The sequence below is a fragment of the Equus asinus genome, chromosome 8 (genome assembly GCF_041296235.1).
Source record: "Equus asinus isolate D_3611 breed Donkey chromosome 8, EquAss-T2T_v2, whole genome shotgun sequence".
Taxonomy (NCBI): domain Eukaryota; kingdom Metazoa; phylum Chordata; class Mammalia; order Perissodactyla; family Equidae; genus Equus; species Equus asinus.
The window spans coordinates 24,358,246-24,374,890 of NC_091797.1; the positions used below are offsets into that span (position 1 = coordinate 24,358,246).

Sequence of the window (16,645 nt, forward strand, 5' to 3'; positions counted from 1 at the left end):
CGCAATTAGCGCCCTCTCTCTCTCTGTCTTCTCTGTGAGACTAGGGCATCTTTGACAGCAACTGCCTAGTCTTATAGATTGCTTATCTTTGAGAAAACTAAGGTCTCCCTAGAACATAATGAGTGCTTAAAAAGCTTGGGGAGGGGCCGTCCCCATAGCCGAGTGGTTAAGTTCGCGCGCTCAGCTTGGGCGGCCCTGAGTTTCGTTGGTTCGGATCCCTGCCGCGGACATGGCACTGTCCATCAGGCCACATTGACGTGGCGTCCCGCATGCCATAACTAGAAGGACCCACAACTAAAATATACAACTATGTACTGGGGGGGATTTGGGGAGAAAAAGCAGGAAAAAAAGCTTGGGGAATAAATAAGTCATTTGTGCACAGGGATGCTGGGGTGTGTGTGTGTGTGTGTGTGTGTGCTGCACAGATGTGAGGATGGGGAATATGAGGGCAGAGAAGTCATAGTGGAGAGGTCAAAAAAATCAGAGAGGTGTTTCAACTCAATATTTCTCAAACTCCTCTCACTAGTGCTGAAGAGTCAACCAGGTTGCACGTTAAAAATACATAGTCTCCTAGTGCCATCCCAGGCCTACTGAATCAGAACTCCAAAGTTGGGCCTGTGAAGTTGAGAATACACATTTGATTTCCCTCCACAGGTGATACTGATGGCCAGCCAGGTCTGACAACCACTGTTCCAAGGGCATCTACTGCATTTGCAAGCAATTGATTCACAAGACCTGGGCATTGAGGGTCCCTTGACAGTATCTGGAACAAATCCTCACTTTACAAATGAAAAAAGTTGAGGCCCAGTGAGGAGATGGGCCTTACCCAAGTGCACGCTGTGACTCCTGCTGGGAGACGTCCCCCAGGCTTTCTCCGTTGCCGGCACAATCTCCGTGGTCCAGGTGATGATATTCCCCAGAGACGACACACGCTTTCCAGAGCGCGCAGTGCGCTGTCCAGCACCGCGTGCTCCAGAAGCACGCCAGCCTGCGGCGGGGCGACTCCCGCTCCGGCACTGCGGTGAATCCAGCGACAGTGGGCCGCCCCGCAGTGCGGACTGCCGCAGTGCCCGCCTGCGGTGCCCCCCGCCCCGCCCCGCCCCGCCCCCTGCACCCGGCAGCGCGCCCATCCCGCCGCAGCCGCAGCCGCAGCCGCAGCGCAGGGCTCTGTCCCGCGGCGCGTTATCCAACTTCAGGCTGGTTATAAATGGCTACAGCGCGGAGAGGGTGACCCGGTCCCCGGCATGTTAGTCCTCTGCTCTGCTCGCTGATCGATTCCCCTGTTAAGGGACCGCACAGGCAGAGGAAGTAGATTAAAATATAATGTACTGCATTGAAATTTAACACAATGCTATACATAATATTCAGCCAGATTTGCATATTCACGTTTCCCCCCTCAATTTCTCCTGGAACGTCCCTTCGGGCCTTTCTTGTTAAGCTTCTATCACTGCTGGACAAAGAAATTTAATGACTTGAGGGGCTAGAAGGGCCTTCAAAATGCTATCTAACCTAACTCCCTGTTTCTGCGCCGGGAATACTGAAAGCCTGAACTCTGCCCTTAAACTTAGGAGGGAAGAAGAAAGGCTGACATAGACTTGTTGAGTGGGTTCCATTTCACCTTTGACCCATTCCATTGTGTCTCCTTCTCTGGCCTTTCATCCTCCAACCTCCTTCTCTGAGCTAGGAAGAGAAAGGGCTGGACTTTCTCTACTGCCCCCCAAGCCCCAACTGATTTCCTGGCCTCAGCAACAAGCCCCACCCTTCTGTTTTCATTAGCATCCCTCTCACTTGATTGGGAGCCTAGCTTATAGGGGATAATGTTAGATAAATGCGGAGTCTCCAGAGGCTTCTAATGGTGGTAGGACAGGTACAGGAGAAAAGAACTCAGTGTGTTGAAAAGAATGACAGCCAAAGAATCGCATTTAATTTGATGGCACGATGAATATTTAAAGTTTTATAAAGAAGTATAGGAAAGCAATCAGGCTTATTCAGGCGTGTGCTCCGGGGAACCGAGTACCGCTCCCCATGTGTTGGCAATATGGGGATGGGAGATGAGGATGAGGGAGGGGGTGGGGGGACACACACATAAATAGTCCATATTCTTCCCATTCTTTGTATTGAGGTGAAAAAGAGCTTACTAGTACAGTTCGAGATGAAACGGGGGAAAAAATCCTCCCAGATAATTATCATTACGTGCTGACACCCTAAACAGTTCCTTTTTAAAATTGAATTTCTAGTATCATCGCTTTGGAGATTATAATATTGAGACATGAATCCCTTGGCAAATGATTCAGGAACCATACACAGTGTGATAAAGGCACCTGCCACAGAAACAGGAGGGGACATAAATCTCCTACAGTGTGTGCAGAATGCCTAATTGTGCCATCCCTCCGGCAGAGTGGGGTCATCAGAAACCTCCAAGCTGCCACTCCGGGGGCAGTTAATTCTTTATAAACATGTACCAGATATTTTCATTTTGTATCAGCCATTATGTCAAACCTTGGTATCAGAGAACTTGGGTGACAAACCACCCCTGCCTTCAGAAAGCTTCCAGTCCTCTTGGAGAGACAGATGTGAGTGCACATGAAACCGTAATGCTAGTCCAGCACAGAGCAAGGACAAGAGGACAAGCTAAGGGCTAATGGGGCAGGGAGTGGGAGATCTGTCAGTGCTGCTTGTGGGGATAGGAGAAGGCTTCATATTAGTCACTGTGCAGTTGCTGTCATTACCCTGCTGTTACCTCTTAAGTGTTCACCTTATACAACTCAGTTGCTACTGTGAACACATAAGACCTTATGCCTGAGCGTTTTTCCTGGCCAAGGGAGCCAGTTATGCTGGAGAGTTAACGTCCCTCGAAGCCCTCAGCCAAAGATAGCTGGCAAGCAGGTGGATGCATACTCCACCCCTGGAGGGGACAATTCAGACTTCCCACTGTATCCCAGAGATCTCAGTGGAGTGAACACCAGCTGAAAACACTTACTTCATAACACACTCTTTATTGGATTCTTTCCCTTCCTTTTTTCACTTCCCACTCCCCTACTGACATTTTCCAGGCCACCTCCCAAATAAAATACTTGCACTCAAACCCCCATCTACAGGTCTGTTTCTAGAGGAACCTGAAGAAGCTCAATGCCAATAGCTGCCATCTATTAAAAGTCAACCGTGCCAACCACTGTGCTGGCTTTTCTACCATTTCCTTACAATAACCCTAGGAGTTATTGTTTCCATTTGACAGATGAAGAAACTGAGGTCCAGAGGTGAAAGTGACTTTTTCGAGGTCACAGAAAAAGCTGGAGAGACTTAAGCGTGAGCAAATTAATTTCCTATGACTCATCAGTGATTGTTCTTTTCTTTTCCCTAGAACCACACCCAAGGTGAAGGGAACAAGTGTGATAAATATGATGGAATCTCTCTCATGAAAAAAACCCCACATATGCACATACATGTGAAGTTGTACGATTTCAGGTAGGTCATAAGCCCCCTTAGAATCACCCAGGGGCTCCAGATTAAGAAACTCTTTTAAGAAGGAATAAGACTTCCAAAAAGAGGGGAAAAATACATTCCTGGGGATTGGGGGAGGTGAGAAAACTAGGACGGGGACATAGTTCAGGAGGGAGTAACAGGAAGAGTGGATAACAAACATACCACATTTGATCCATTGGTGGAACCCCTGGGGGTACAGAGGGGGAGCTGGGGGAGGCGAGCGCTCTGGCTGAGTGAGAGCTGGGACAGACTGTTTGGGGGCATGGCCCAGGATCCCAATAGAATCCCGACCCTGGAGGAGGATGTGGAGTTCTTCTCTAGCCTCAACTATGGATGCTTATGCTGGACTTTCACCTCCCTGCTCTCTCAGTTATTTGCTCAGTACTCCCCATCTCCAGCCCTTCATCTCTTCCTCACTTCAGCCATTCACAAGCCCAGGCACTTCCTGGGCTTTCTATCAGGTAAAACTGTCACATCTGGAAAACAAGAGTCACCCTAGGTATTTCAGACAGAGGAAAATTTAATACAGGCCATGTGTATCAAAGGTGTTGGTTGGCTGTTAAGAAGCAAAAAAGAGAAGGTGCTATTACCCAGAGACTGGAAACTTTCAAGAAGCCATTTCTGCTCATGGAGCTGAAAGAGTAAAAAGAAGCAAGAGTCGGAATCCAGATCCCAGGATGCTGCACTCCCTGACACAGGTGGACCCACTGCTGAAACTGGGCAGAAACCCAGGAGCCCACGCCCCTGCCAGTGCTGCTCCCAGAAGCAGAAAATAGCTTCCGCCTTCTAATCTCACGTGAGTGCCTCTCATCAGGAGACCCTATGCAGAATCCAGCTGGCAAGGGAGTCATGGAAATGAGACTCTCAGGTGTCCAAACCCCCGTGGTATGGGGGAGAGGATGACAGAGCAGGTATGGGTCTCTTGCCAATGGGCAACATTCAGCACAATCCTCAAAAACCTGGGGCTCCCTATTCTCATTTTGCTCTGGCCACAAATTCTTATCCTTCCATTTCTGTCTACTGGACCCCAGTTCCCCTTCAGTGCGAGCCCACCCCACTCCTCATCCAATCATCCCTGCCTATCCTTGCCTGCTACCAGGACCCCATGATCCATCTTTCACAGAGAGTCAAAGTTTACTGCACGCTCAATAGGTCCCCATTCCCTACTGACTACCTCAAATCCTACAGCACGTATGTGCTGGTTTTCTCATGTTGCCAGGTTGACAAATTGCAGGACAAAGTCCTGTGACCTCCCTGAGTTTCTGCTCCAGCATAATGAGAACAATGGGCCTCACTTCTGCCTGAAATCTCCACAGTCATCCTCCAGCGGACTCCCAAGCTCATCCCCAAAGTGCTGTTCTGCTCCAAGCCCCTCTCCTCTCAAATCCCACTTGCTCTCTCTATACCACTCATTTACAAGATCCAGACCACATGTCACTTCCCTCCACCTAAAGTATCTGTCGTCTCCTTTTCCTTTGTTCGTTTCCTCTGGTCTCAGAGGAAGAAGAACGCCTTCCTCTTTCTAGGGTTCATGCCTGAATCCTTCCTGTCTCTCCCCTCCTCCTAGAAGATCCCTTCTTGCTTTCTCTGCGCTGGCTGCTCTGCTCTGGCTTACACCCAAGTATTTCCCACCCCCAAGAAAATCTTTCCTCTACTCTGATTTCTCCTGAGCTTCCATCCCACCTTCCACCCTCCTTTCACAGCTAAACTTCTCGAAAAAGTATTATACGCTCGCCGCCTCTACTTCCTCACCTCCCACTCAGTCCCAACCACTAGCAATCTGGTTTCCACACCCATAACACTGCAGAAATTGCTCTCTTAAAGGCCACCGATGACCCCCAAATCGCCGAACCTGAGAGCTCTGCCTTATCAGTCACCATCCTCCCAGACCTACTCCTCTGCCAGGTCAAATACACTATTTAACCAAATTCTAGCCAGTGGTCCCAGCTGGTGTGTCGTGGCACACAGGTGTGCTGGAGGATGGTCACAGGCAGTCCCAGGATGCACCATCCAGCCATATGGGTGATTAAAACATAGAAATATTTCTAAACTACTGCCAGAGCCCCCCATGTGTCCCCTTCCACCACCTGACTGCCCCAGCCCCTGGTTTCAGACCCCAAGATGGACCTCCGTATTATGTAACAGAGAGACAGAATGATGTTTAGTGTGCCAGGGGACTTCTGCTCCTATTGGTTGGTGCCTGGATGTACCAGTTGTTCGATATTTTCACTATCACCCCTGCGTACTGCTGTGCTGAGATAGTGATTGCTTCAGTACTGGGAGCAGCCGCGGGGAGTCGGGAGTCTGCAGGGCAAATCGCCCCTGGTGGAGAGCAGCCTCTTTATTTACCCTCCGTATGCCATACAAATATCATTTTCCATGTGAGCCTCGACATAGCAAAGCTCCAAGGTCCCTCCCCTTCCTTGAGTCACATGCTAGGAGCCTGTTCTTCTGCCCCTCCAAGGGCTGCTTCTCTGTCCCCTTGCCTTGCCAGCTTCTCTAACTAACAGGGTGATCTTGCACAGGCTCCTTAATCTTGTTGAGCCTCAGTCTCCTTATCCATAAAATGGGGCTAACTGATTTCTGCTTTGCAGGGAGATACGTGCAAAATGGCTAGAGCAGGACCACATGTGGAATAAAGCTGAATAAGTGTAGGTTCCTTACTCTCACCTTTCTCTCTCTCTTTTTTTCCACTTTCTCCCCTGGGGATTTCCTCCACTCTCATGATCTTCCACTTCCATTCTATCCCTGACTATTTCTTCCAGACCCATTTATTGAATTATGTCCCGGACCAGAGTGTCCCCAGGCATCCAGACATCTAACGTGGAACTCATTATTCCCCACCTCCCTTCCCACTTCTTCCATCTTCCTAGAGTCTCTCAAGGACACTACCCATTCTTCCAGTCGGGTAGCCTTCATAACATCAAGTGGACTGTGACCACACTCTTCCTCCTCCTCCAACCCCACATCTAGTCGCCTCTGGGGTCTGGTCCATTCTGCTTCTCTCACATCCACCCTTTTCTGTTGTCACTACTATAGCCTTCAATTTGACCCCTTTCCCCTTTACCTGGACTATTTCAGTAAATTTGTAGACGCTTCTCTTTTACTCAGGTTCTTCTCCCAGCAGTTTAACCACCAAAACGCTGCATAGGTCTGCTCACAACACTTCAGTGTTGCCCAGTTATCTGCATAAAAGGACCCAGACCCATCACCTTCAAGTTCAAGGTAGTGCCTGGTATTCTCTCTTATTTCCTGCCATGCTCTAGAATAATAACAACAGTATAACTGCAATCAACATTTCTTGAAAATTGTGTGCCATTCTGTCTACTATTCTAAAGCCACTTATGTCATTTAACCCTCTCATCCAGTCCACGACATTGTCACTATTATTAATTCCACTTTATTGATGAAGAAATGGAAGCACAGAGGGGCTCAACAACTCGCCCAAAGGAACTTCTCTTACAGGTGAGGGAGTTGAATTGAGACCGAGAGTCTGTATCCAGAGCCCACGTTTCTAACCACCGCGCCGCCTGCTGCCCTTGCTTTGGTCACATGCCCCACACTCACTTTACTGTCCTGCCTCCTCGCCTGCACCTGTACTGTTACCCCCGCTTGGACTGACCATTTCTCTCACCTCTTGCTGTACCAGATGCTACCCATCCTTCAAGTGTCATTCAAATGTCAACGCCTCCTTGAAATCTTGTCTGATTTCCTGGAAGTGATCTCTCTATTGGGGAAATACAGAATTTTCCCAAACTTTTTATTTTTTTACCTTATTCTCTTATATTACAGTCATTTGAATACATAGCTGGTCAGCTCTACCAGATTGTAGGATGGGGCCACAGCTGATCCTTCCCCTCATCCTTCTCTGTACTTTGCACATGGAACCTACACAGGCAGTTTTATTAGACGAAGTTGAATTATGGTCCTGCTCAGGACCAGGAATGACTTGGTTTCGGCTCTGTTCTCCAAGTCCCTTTGAAAGAAAAGCCAAGGGCTTGATTAAGGAATGGAAAGAATTTTGTAGTCAGTCAATTCCTGCGGTGATAAATCTCTTGGGGGAAGGATGCTAAGGCAGGGACATAAATGACGATAGCTGTGCTTCCACAGTTGACTGGATTATAAAACAAACCACACACTTATGACTATATGTTCCAAACAATACATAAAAGAAGGCAGGGAGAGGTGAAGGAAGGGAATAAGATCTGGTGTGAAAGGAGGGGATCTGTGGTGTCCCTTTCAGACATTGGGATGGTGATTTTCCTGATGTTGATTCTCTTTAGGTGAGTTTCCTTCATAACCGGTCTCGTCCAGCATGGCTCTGGAGTTAGAGGGGGAGAACTGTGGCTCTGCTCCCTGCCATCTCTTTGACCTCGCAAGCTGCTCGGGCTCTCTGAGCCTTGGTTTCCGTAACTGTAAAATGAGGGTGATGAGAGTACCTGCCTGATGGGGGTTTTGTGAGAATTAATTAAAATAACCGTTGTCCAGGGCAGAAAAGAGTGGCTGGCACACAGTGTGCCATCAGTGTTGCCTAGCGCTCTTACTTTTGTGTCTGATGGCAAGAGAGGAGATTGGGAGGGGCAGGCGGTCTGGCAAAGCACTGGGAGGGCTGTGGCGAGTGCCTGGGTGGCACTAAGAGCTGTGATCCTTCCCAGAGCCCCCCGGGCACCTGCCACAGCCCACAGTGTTTCCTGCTTCAATAACACCCTCAATATTGGAGGATTCCCTGGCAGGACACAGAAGGCCAGAGAAGTCAATGGCATGTGTGTCTCAAGTCCCCCTCTGGATGGCCATTTTCTTTGTTGCTCTTCATTGGATCCTAGAGACCATTTGGCCCTGACTCTCCCATTTTAGAGATGGAGAAGTTGAGGCCCAGAGAGAGTAAGAGTTGTTCCAGGTCACACTAGAGAACCAGAGTCCAGATCCTCTATGTTCCCCTCTGGTGCTCTTTCTACCACGCCCCACACCCCAACTCCAGGGTCTCCTAACTCTGAGCACTTGCCAGGGTGGTTCTCTTGGGCTGCAAGACTCCCACCCAGCTGGCCCTGGTTGCCTCGGCCTTCCCTTTGCCAGATGTCTATTGCACTGCAGGCTGCACCAGGTAATTTGCCACTTAGTGGCATCCAGGCTGGTATTAGAGAGGCTGCCTTGTGCACATGAAAGAGCCTGGGACGTGGAGTCAGAATATTTGGTGTGAAATCTAGTGCCATCCATCAGGAGCTCCAAACTCTCAGAGCCATCATGTTACCTGTATAGGACTTCGGGTCTTTGTCTGTAAAATGGGGACAGTGATCTATTCCATGCGATTGCGGTGATGAAGGAGTCAGGGCGCATTTGGGAATGCTCTTTATAGATGGCAAGGCGCTGTGCCAGCGGCGGTTTGTGTCCTTTCTCTGCAGGAAGAGCCTCTCCTCCCCCTTCCCTCTCTTCTCCCCTACAGTATTTAGCAGAGTGCTAGGTGGTGCGTAGAAGATACTCAGAAAGACACCTCCATTGACTGAATGTGATCTCCCAGGATCATCTGACCCTTTGATGCATCAGGAACCCGGCCCCAGACCTGGTGTTGGGGCGAGAGGGCTGTGAAGGCAGCCCATGGGCCTGGGGGAGGGGGAGAAGTAAACAGAGGGCCTCATGGTGGAAAGTAAACTGGATTTAGAAAACAAACTGGAGCTAATGGCTGTAGGTGGTGTTAGTCATTCCGTTAAGGAATTTGGGAATACATATGCATGCTAATAGGAATTTATTTTGACTGTTTCCTACTCCAGCATTTGGAAAGGGAGGAGGGGTAGAGGGCACTGCAGAAAGAAAAGACACTGGACCTGCGTCTCCAAAAAGTGCGCTCGGGGCTGGGCCTCAGCTCCCAAGGATGCATTTGTCCAAGTTCTACAAGGCCTGCAGGATAACTGGGGTCAGCCGGCTGCTGGTCCTGGGGGAGGCACAGGGGATGGGGCGCTAGGAATTTAGGAGTGGCATCCAGCCGGTGTGATAGACCCAGTGGAGGGAGATCCCAAGGCCATATGAGACTGTGACCCAGGCTTTCTCTTATTCTCCTGGCCCGCAAAGTCCCTCTTCAGGCCACAGTGTGCCAAGGGAGACTCTGAGAATCATCTAGTGCATTCCCAGGATTACAGATTGCACCTCTGTTACGGACCGGGATCAACAGTCCCCATCCTGTGATTCCATCGCCCCCGGCACCTGGCTCTGTCCTCGCATCCAACCTGAATCTCTCACTGCTTTTTACACCAGTTCCTTCTCTCCTCTGTCCTCAGTGGATACAGAGAAGACAGGCTTCCCATGGGCCTTTGCACGCGGTCCTTCTATCAGTTTTGAAGGCCCAGGCCAACTCAGCCTTCTCTTCCTCAGGCTGAAGATCTCCCCACCTCCAGCCCCTCCGGAGAACTCTTCTTATCAGGCACCATGATCCCACTGAGCAAGTGGGTATTGGGAGAAGGCCATGTGCCCAGAAGTGTGCTGAGGGGATTGGGGCCTACAGTCCAGCCAGAAAGCCAAGGGATGCAGACAACAGAGTGAAGCTGGTCACAGTGCCCAGGAGAGCAGGGGAAGATGGGTCCTGACTGGGGACAGGGGAGCTTGAACTTGCTTCACACCGGGGTATTGGAGTCTCATTCAAGGATGGAGCGCGGCCCTGATGGGCAGCATGAAGCTCAAGGCACAGTCACTGTCTGCCACGTAGAGACATGACCGAGTGTGTGCAGACAGCTTTAAGCACCTGCTGGGAGCTCTCTGGGAAATCATTTGTCTGCCCTGCACTTCAGTGCCTTGACTCTAAAACAGAAACAAAGAAGTGTGTCCAAAGAGCCTTAAAAATGTTCATACCCTTTGGCTCAACAACTCTACCTCGGGGAACCTCACCCAAGCAAAGAAACAAGAATGTGGGCAAAGACTTAGGGACAAAGCTGTTCATCACAGGGCTGTTCAGAAATGTGAAAACGTGAGCTGTAGAAGAATCCAAATGTCTGTCATTAGAATGACTCCTGTAGGAGCTTTCTCTCCTCCCTCGTGCTTCTTTCTCCCCTCCCTCTCTCTCTCCCTCTCTCATACAGAATGATGGGCTCACCCCTCTGGGAAGCCCTGGCTCACCTCTGTGGTCAGCAGCCAGTAAAAGCAGCCAGGTGGTGAGCACAACTGTGCCCCTGCCCAGCCCCTCTGGGCTTTCTCAAGCAGCCGAGAAATCCTTCACTCACCTTTCCATTCCGGAAGCATGGACTGTCTTCTGGGGATTCTCCACCAAGAAGAGTGACTGCAGAGTGGTTTTCTCTTTGCCTCCCAAGATGTGTCAGAGTCCCCACTCTGCTCCATCTGTCGAGGTTCTCAGGGGTCCCTAGAGCTGGACAGGCCCTTAGAAAGTACACCATCCAACCCCTTTGAGGGGAAAGGGACTTGTCACATTGCTCATTAGTACAAAGCCGTGGCCACCTGACTCCTAGCCCAGTGCTCAGTGCTCAGGTGAGGCAAATATAACTCAAAAAACAAACCAGTTGTCCTCGGAATTACCCAAAGTACAAGAAATGATCCAGGTCCTGGCTCTGCACGGGATATCCACTCCCTTCTCAGAGCTGGGAAAACTTCCTGATGGGATATTGGGTTCGCTCGGGAGCAGGCATTGGGCCCTCCCTCCAGCAGCCCTGGGTACCCGGCCCCTTCTCCACGCCCTCCTGATGCTTTATTGGTTTCTGAGAGCAGCTCCCTCTCTGCTCTGGTGCCAGCCTGGTCCTATCCCTGCCACTAGATTCTGGTCCTCTTAAGGGTGACTGTGGGGTAAGGAGATAACCTATCCTGCAGCCCCCGACCCTTGAGGGAATTCAGAGGCTTGAGCCTGGGCTAGAGTTCCTCCTTCCACTCCTACCCCACCCCACCTTCCTGGGAGCCCCCACCTGCTGTGTGCAAAGCCACAGGTAGGCAAGGAAGAAAACACGCTCCACGCTGATCTCCCCTCCTTCTTCCCCTCCCCCTGCTTGTCCCTTCACAGTCTCCTCTTCTACCCCTCACTTCCTTCTACTCACCCCCTCCTTCTTCCTTCCTCCCCTTCTCGTTTCTCCTCCCTCTATCCCCACTGGCTGTTTCTGCCTGTTTTCCTGTGCCAGCCCCCTCTCATATACCTTAAGTCTCATCCCGGCCATGCCCTTCTCCCCCCAGGCTTTCCTGAATCCCTCCAGGGAGGGGCCTGTCTTTCAGGGTCTGCAGTATGCTGATCTGGCAGTTTCCCTGGGTGCACATGGGAAGGGGGCCCTGCGCGTGGGGCCCAGGTGCTGGGGCTTCTGCAGATATGCATCTACCTCTATGCATAGACAGAGAGGAGGCAGGGTCTTGCATTACAGATCTATCCGGCTGAGCCAATCCTGGGCTGCAGAGACACATCCACATGCCACATGTGCCTCCCTGTGGGTATCTGGAACAGGTGCACGGGAGGCGTTAGCCACTAGGAGAGAAGAGATGGATTGAGACATTCTCTCTGCCCCTGGATTTACCAGCTGGAGTACCAGCAGGAATCTCAAAATTTCAGTTCCTTCAGTGGAAAAGGTACACACACCTCTTGGGAAGGCCAGTAAGGCAGAGCCCAGTGCAAACTTCCCAGGAACTGGTCGCTGATCCCAGTGGCCAGAGAGGACAACCAAAGAAAGAGGGGTCATCCTTGCTAAGCCCTCAGTCTGCTCGGAGTAGGGACTCAGCTACCTGCCACGTGCCTTGCGCAAGTCGCTTTACTCTTCTGGGCCTCAGTTTCCTTACATGTCAAATGAGGGCTGCGGGAGGATCAACCAAAGGAAGAGTTGTAAAGGAGCTGTGCAAACAGTTGGCGCCACTGCACACTCCATGGATTCCTGTGATACGAAAGTCTGAGGGGTGTGTGTTTGTGTGTGAGCATGTACCGGGCGCTCATTTTTCATAGGTCCCTCGCTAGGGAATCAGAGCTGGGTCCAAGGCTGGGTGGGCGCGATCCTCCCAGCCCCCACTCTCGCCCGGGGCGGCGCGGAGGGGTTTTCCTTTGGCAGGCGGCGGGCTGAGGGCTGCACGGCGCGCTCCGCACGTGAGGCGGCAGCACCGGCGCCGGCTGCTGCGGCGCAGCCCGGGCCGCCCGGCTCGCTTTGCGCAGGGGCTGCCCGCGCCGCCGGGTCGCCGAGCCCGTTCTCCCGGCTGCCGGGGCTCGCGGCCCGCCCGCCGCCCTCCCCCAGCCCACTCCCGCCCCTCCGGGCGGGCCCCGCTGGCCAGCCCGCTGCCCTCGCCATCTCCGCGCGACCCCTACGGGGACCGCGATCCCTCCGGTTTCGGCGGAGGTGTGGGTCCGCGCGGAACGGGGCGCGCCGGGCTGCGGGCCGGGCGGCGGGCGCGGAGGCTGGCTCCCGGCTCCTGCAGCTCCGCCGGCCGCCACTGGGGGCTGCCGCGCCGGAGGGCTCGCCGGGGACGGTGCGCACGGCCCCGGCCTCCCGGTCGCCTCCGGCCGCTGAGCTTTCCCCACCGCTGGCCGCGCGCTGCCTCCGCAGCCCGCCCGGCTCCCTCCCGGATCTGCGCGTGTGATCGCTGTGCGTGTGTGTGTGTGGCCGGGGGCGCGCGTGTGTGTGCGCGCGCGCGGGGGGCAGTGTGCATGCGGGGAGTGCGGGGGAGTGTGTTTGTGTGTGCGCGTGTGGGTGTGAGTGCCTGGCTCGCGCTGAGACACACACACACTCACACACACACACAACCCGTTTGGCTCATCTGAACTTGAAGACACCCGACATTCCAAGACGCCCGGGAATGCCCGGGGTTCTTCGATTTGGAAAATCCTACCGGCATCTTCCTAGGGAGGGATTATCTTTTTTTGCTTTTTGCCTTTTAAATCTAGAAGAGAAGAGAGCAAGTTGTGCTTTTTCCTCCCTCCTTCTTGCTAAATGCCATGGATATAACTGAATAAGCCGCTCAGGGCTCTCCCCGCGTGGACGTCCGAGGCCACCATCTGCCTGCGTTCGTCGGAGCCGGAGCTGGAGGGCTAAGCTCGAGCCTGTCTCGGGCGGGGAAGGATGCGCGGCCGAGCCGGGGAGCCCGGGCGCCCCGCGGAGCTGGCCTCGGTGCCTCCCAGCCAGGGGTAGATGCAGCCTCGCCCAGGTGAGTGGTCGCCGCCTCGTCTCCGCGATCCGGGGTGTCCGCGGGAGCTCAGCGCCTGGCTAACGCGCCTGAGAGAACCGGGAACTTTGCATCCTTTTCTTTTTCACTTGAGGACTCCCCTCACCCGGGCGCTCCTGCGGACATCCTCCTCTCTTTTCTCCCATCCTTATCGCGGGAGGTTTTCTTTTCTTTCTTTTCTTTCCCATAGTGGGGGTGAAACTCTGGCGAGGAGCAAGGAGAGCGGGTCCGTTGAGAGGCCGGAGAGCAGGAGGCTGAGGCGGTAGCCGTAGGTAGATGAAAACGTTGAAACAGCAGGAGAACTTTGCCGCCAGACCACTCTGTTGCATCTCCCCACTTGCGAGGCCTGGGCAGAGCTATTGCTGGGGGCTGGGTAGGACGCCAGGACTCCCTGCGCTCTGTGGGCTGGGTGGGGTGGGGTAGAGTCGGTGCGCAGGGGTTGACTGAGCGCTGATGGAGGGAAGGAAGGCTGCGTGGCAGTTTGGCAAGGCCGATAGGGCAGGCTCAGGGCCCCCATCCTGTCTCAGGCAGAAGGGAGGGAGATGGGGATTGTGTGTGTGCAGCTCGGGCACCAGAATGGCATGATGAAGCAAGATGGAAACTGGCACTAGCCATGCCTGCTTCGTAGGTCTGTCTCCCACCCAGCCCTGCCTGGGTTCTGAGGTTGGCCTGGGCTGGGAGGAGGGACGGCGGTGGACAGCTCAGAGGCCGGCAATGCCTTGCTCTGCACAGACTGTAGGCGATGATGACAGGGGAGGTGTCCTGCCCATCTACCCGTCACTCCAGTACAAAGGACACTGGCAGTGAGTTCAAGGGAGACAGAGCCCCTGAAAACTGGAGCCTAAGAGAGAAAGAAGAGGGAGCCTGAGCAGAGACCAGAGAGGAACTGAGCCAGGCCACACTAAATGCACACTGAGATGTCCACAGACAGATGGACAGACAGACACCTGCGGGGAGAGGGAGCGTCTCAGAGCTGGCTCTCTGAGCTGGAGTTACAGGCAGGGCTGTAGATGCTGACCCTCTGCCCCGCCTCAGTGGAGAGAGTGTGTGTGTGTGTGAGGAAGGGGGCCGCTGTGGCTGCAATCGGCTGATTGGCCTTGTGGGGTTGGGGGAGGGGGCGGCTTCAGGAAATTGGCACCCAAGGCTGGGGAGGAGCAGAGCTGGGGAGGAAACTGCCAGTCTCTGAGCTGTGAAGTTCCCAGGGACCAGGGCGGGAGGTTCTAGGTGGGCTGTTGTTTGTGAGTGAGGGCTGGTTTGGAACTCACGGTGGGGAGGCCAAGACGGGGGAGTGAAGCACCCAGGTCTTGGGGTTGTGCCCTGGGCTGGTCACTGCCCTCTGCAAGCAGCTTTATACTGCCACCGCGGTGGAGCCCAGCCGGCTGTGGGACTTGTTTGTGCAGTACCTTGGAGGCTGAAGGGGGCCAGGGGCGTAAGGGAGGACGCAGAAGCTTGTGAGGGCTTGCACTAGGAGCCGTCAGCCTCCGCAGACCTCGCCAGCTGCCCGGGCTCTTCTGCTGACGCTGGAATGTCGTCCTTCCCTTCTGACTCTGGCTGGGAGTGTGGAGTTCCATCTCTCTCCTAGGGCTCCTCACGTGCTTCTGCTCAGGCCCCCTACCCAGCCCTCAATTTAGAGTTTCTGGTCTAATTCCTGCCCAGGAATGTAATTACTTATCTTCCTGCCCTCCCCTGGGGGAACACAAAGAACAGACTTGGCATTTAGGTTTCAGCCTCTGGCGGTGCTTCTCTGGGAGTCGGCTCCCAGCTCCATCTCCTGTCGGGCTGGACCGGGGGCATGCCGGCCACTGGGGCTCAGGCTCCCTGCTTCTCTGAGCTGCCAGCTCCTTTCCCAGGCCTGGAAATCTGAGAAGCCGGGGAATGTGGCCTGAGAGAGGGTGAACCAGGAGCTTCCAGGAGGCAAGACTGAGGAGGAGAGAGAGGATGGATGGGGGAAATGCAGACAAGGTAGGTGGGGCCACTGGGAGAAGCAGGCAGCCGCCAAGCCCTGGTTTGGCTACAGTGGGAATCTTGTCTTGGCTGCAGGCTCTGGAGTAAAACAAAGGATCCAGGGGTTCTGGCCTCCAAGGTCCAGTTGTCAGGTCTCTCTGGTCTGTGGGGTGGAGCAGGGTCTTTTCTCCTTCAGAAAGTCCCATCGTGCGCAATTATTGGTGTCCCATTCTGACGAGGGAAGCCGCTAGACCGAAAGCAGAGATACAGAGCAAAAGCAACCAGAGATAGCCAAGTGGAGCTGGACACGGGACAGAACCACAATAATTTGGGTGTTTTGCGGGTTTTCTTTGGGCACAGTTGGAGTTTTAGGGTCCAACTTATTTGAATGGAAAGAGTTGTCGTAGAGTGGAATGGAAGCTAACTGGAGGGCCTGGGTTCAAATTCTGCCTCTGCCACATCTTTGTGGGTTAACCACTGGAGCCTGTGTGTTCTCATCTGGAGAAAGGAAGGACTAGCATGTGCCTCGCGGATGTGTGCTGACCCTATGTTTGTCCTGGCGCTCCCTTTTCAGATCTGCAGAAGTGTTTGGTTGGAGGGGGGAAGATGCTCTCAGAGACATGGAGGATGGTGCCCCAGCCTCCCCCGCCCACCAAGCCACCAGGAGGGTTTGACATCACACATAAGCTGATCATTAAAAGACTCCAGGAAGCCCTCCAGAAAACTTCGAGAAGCGCATTTCCCCTCTGGGGCTGTGGCCCCTGCCTCCCTCCCTCTCTCTGGTGTGCTTTGGATTTTTATGGCCATGCCCATTTGCTCAGGAAGGGCGGGCCCTGGGTTTTCCAGGTGTCATCTGTCACCCTTTCTTCTCTGAGGCTCAAGTATGAAACATCCCCCAGGTCTCCAGCCGCTGCCTTCTTGTCACTGACTCTGCCTCTCACTGCCCCAGGAGGGGCACAGGATGGTTCAGGCCCAGGCCAAGTGAATGGGCACAGCTCTTGCTGGGGTCTGTGCAGGCCCGTGATTGGCCTGGGTCCCTTCTGTGGAGTTGGGGGGCACACCAGTCAGGGAAGGGTGCTCAGACCCGGACTGTATTTAGTAG

At 53.5% G+C, this 16,645-nt stretch overlaps 1 protein-coding gene across 2 annotated transcripts in view; it reads left to right on the forward strand.

Annotated features, from left to right (window-relative positions):
- The first annotated feature begins 12,558 nt into the window (after positions 1-12,558).
- Positions 12,559-16,645, forward strand: part of LRFN2 (leucine rich repeat and fibronectin type III domain containing 2) — a 188,014-nt gene continuing 183,927 nt past the window's right edge. For both annotated transcript variants that reach the window (XM_044776629.2, XM_070514976.1), the window contains exon 1: positions 12,559-13,581. The gene's annotated coding sequence lies outside the window, so the exon portion shown is untranslated. The remainder of the gene's footprint in view (positions 13,582-16,645) is intronic.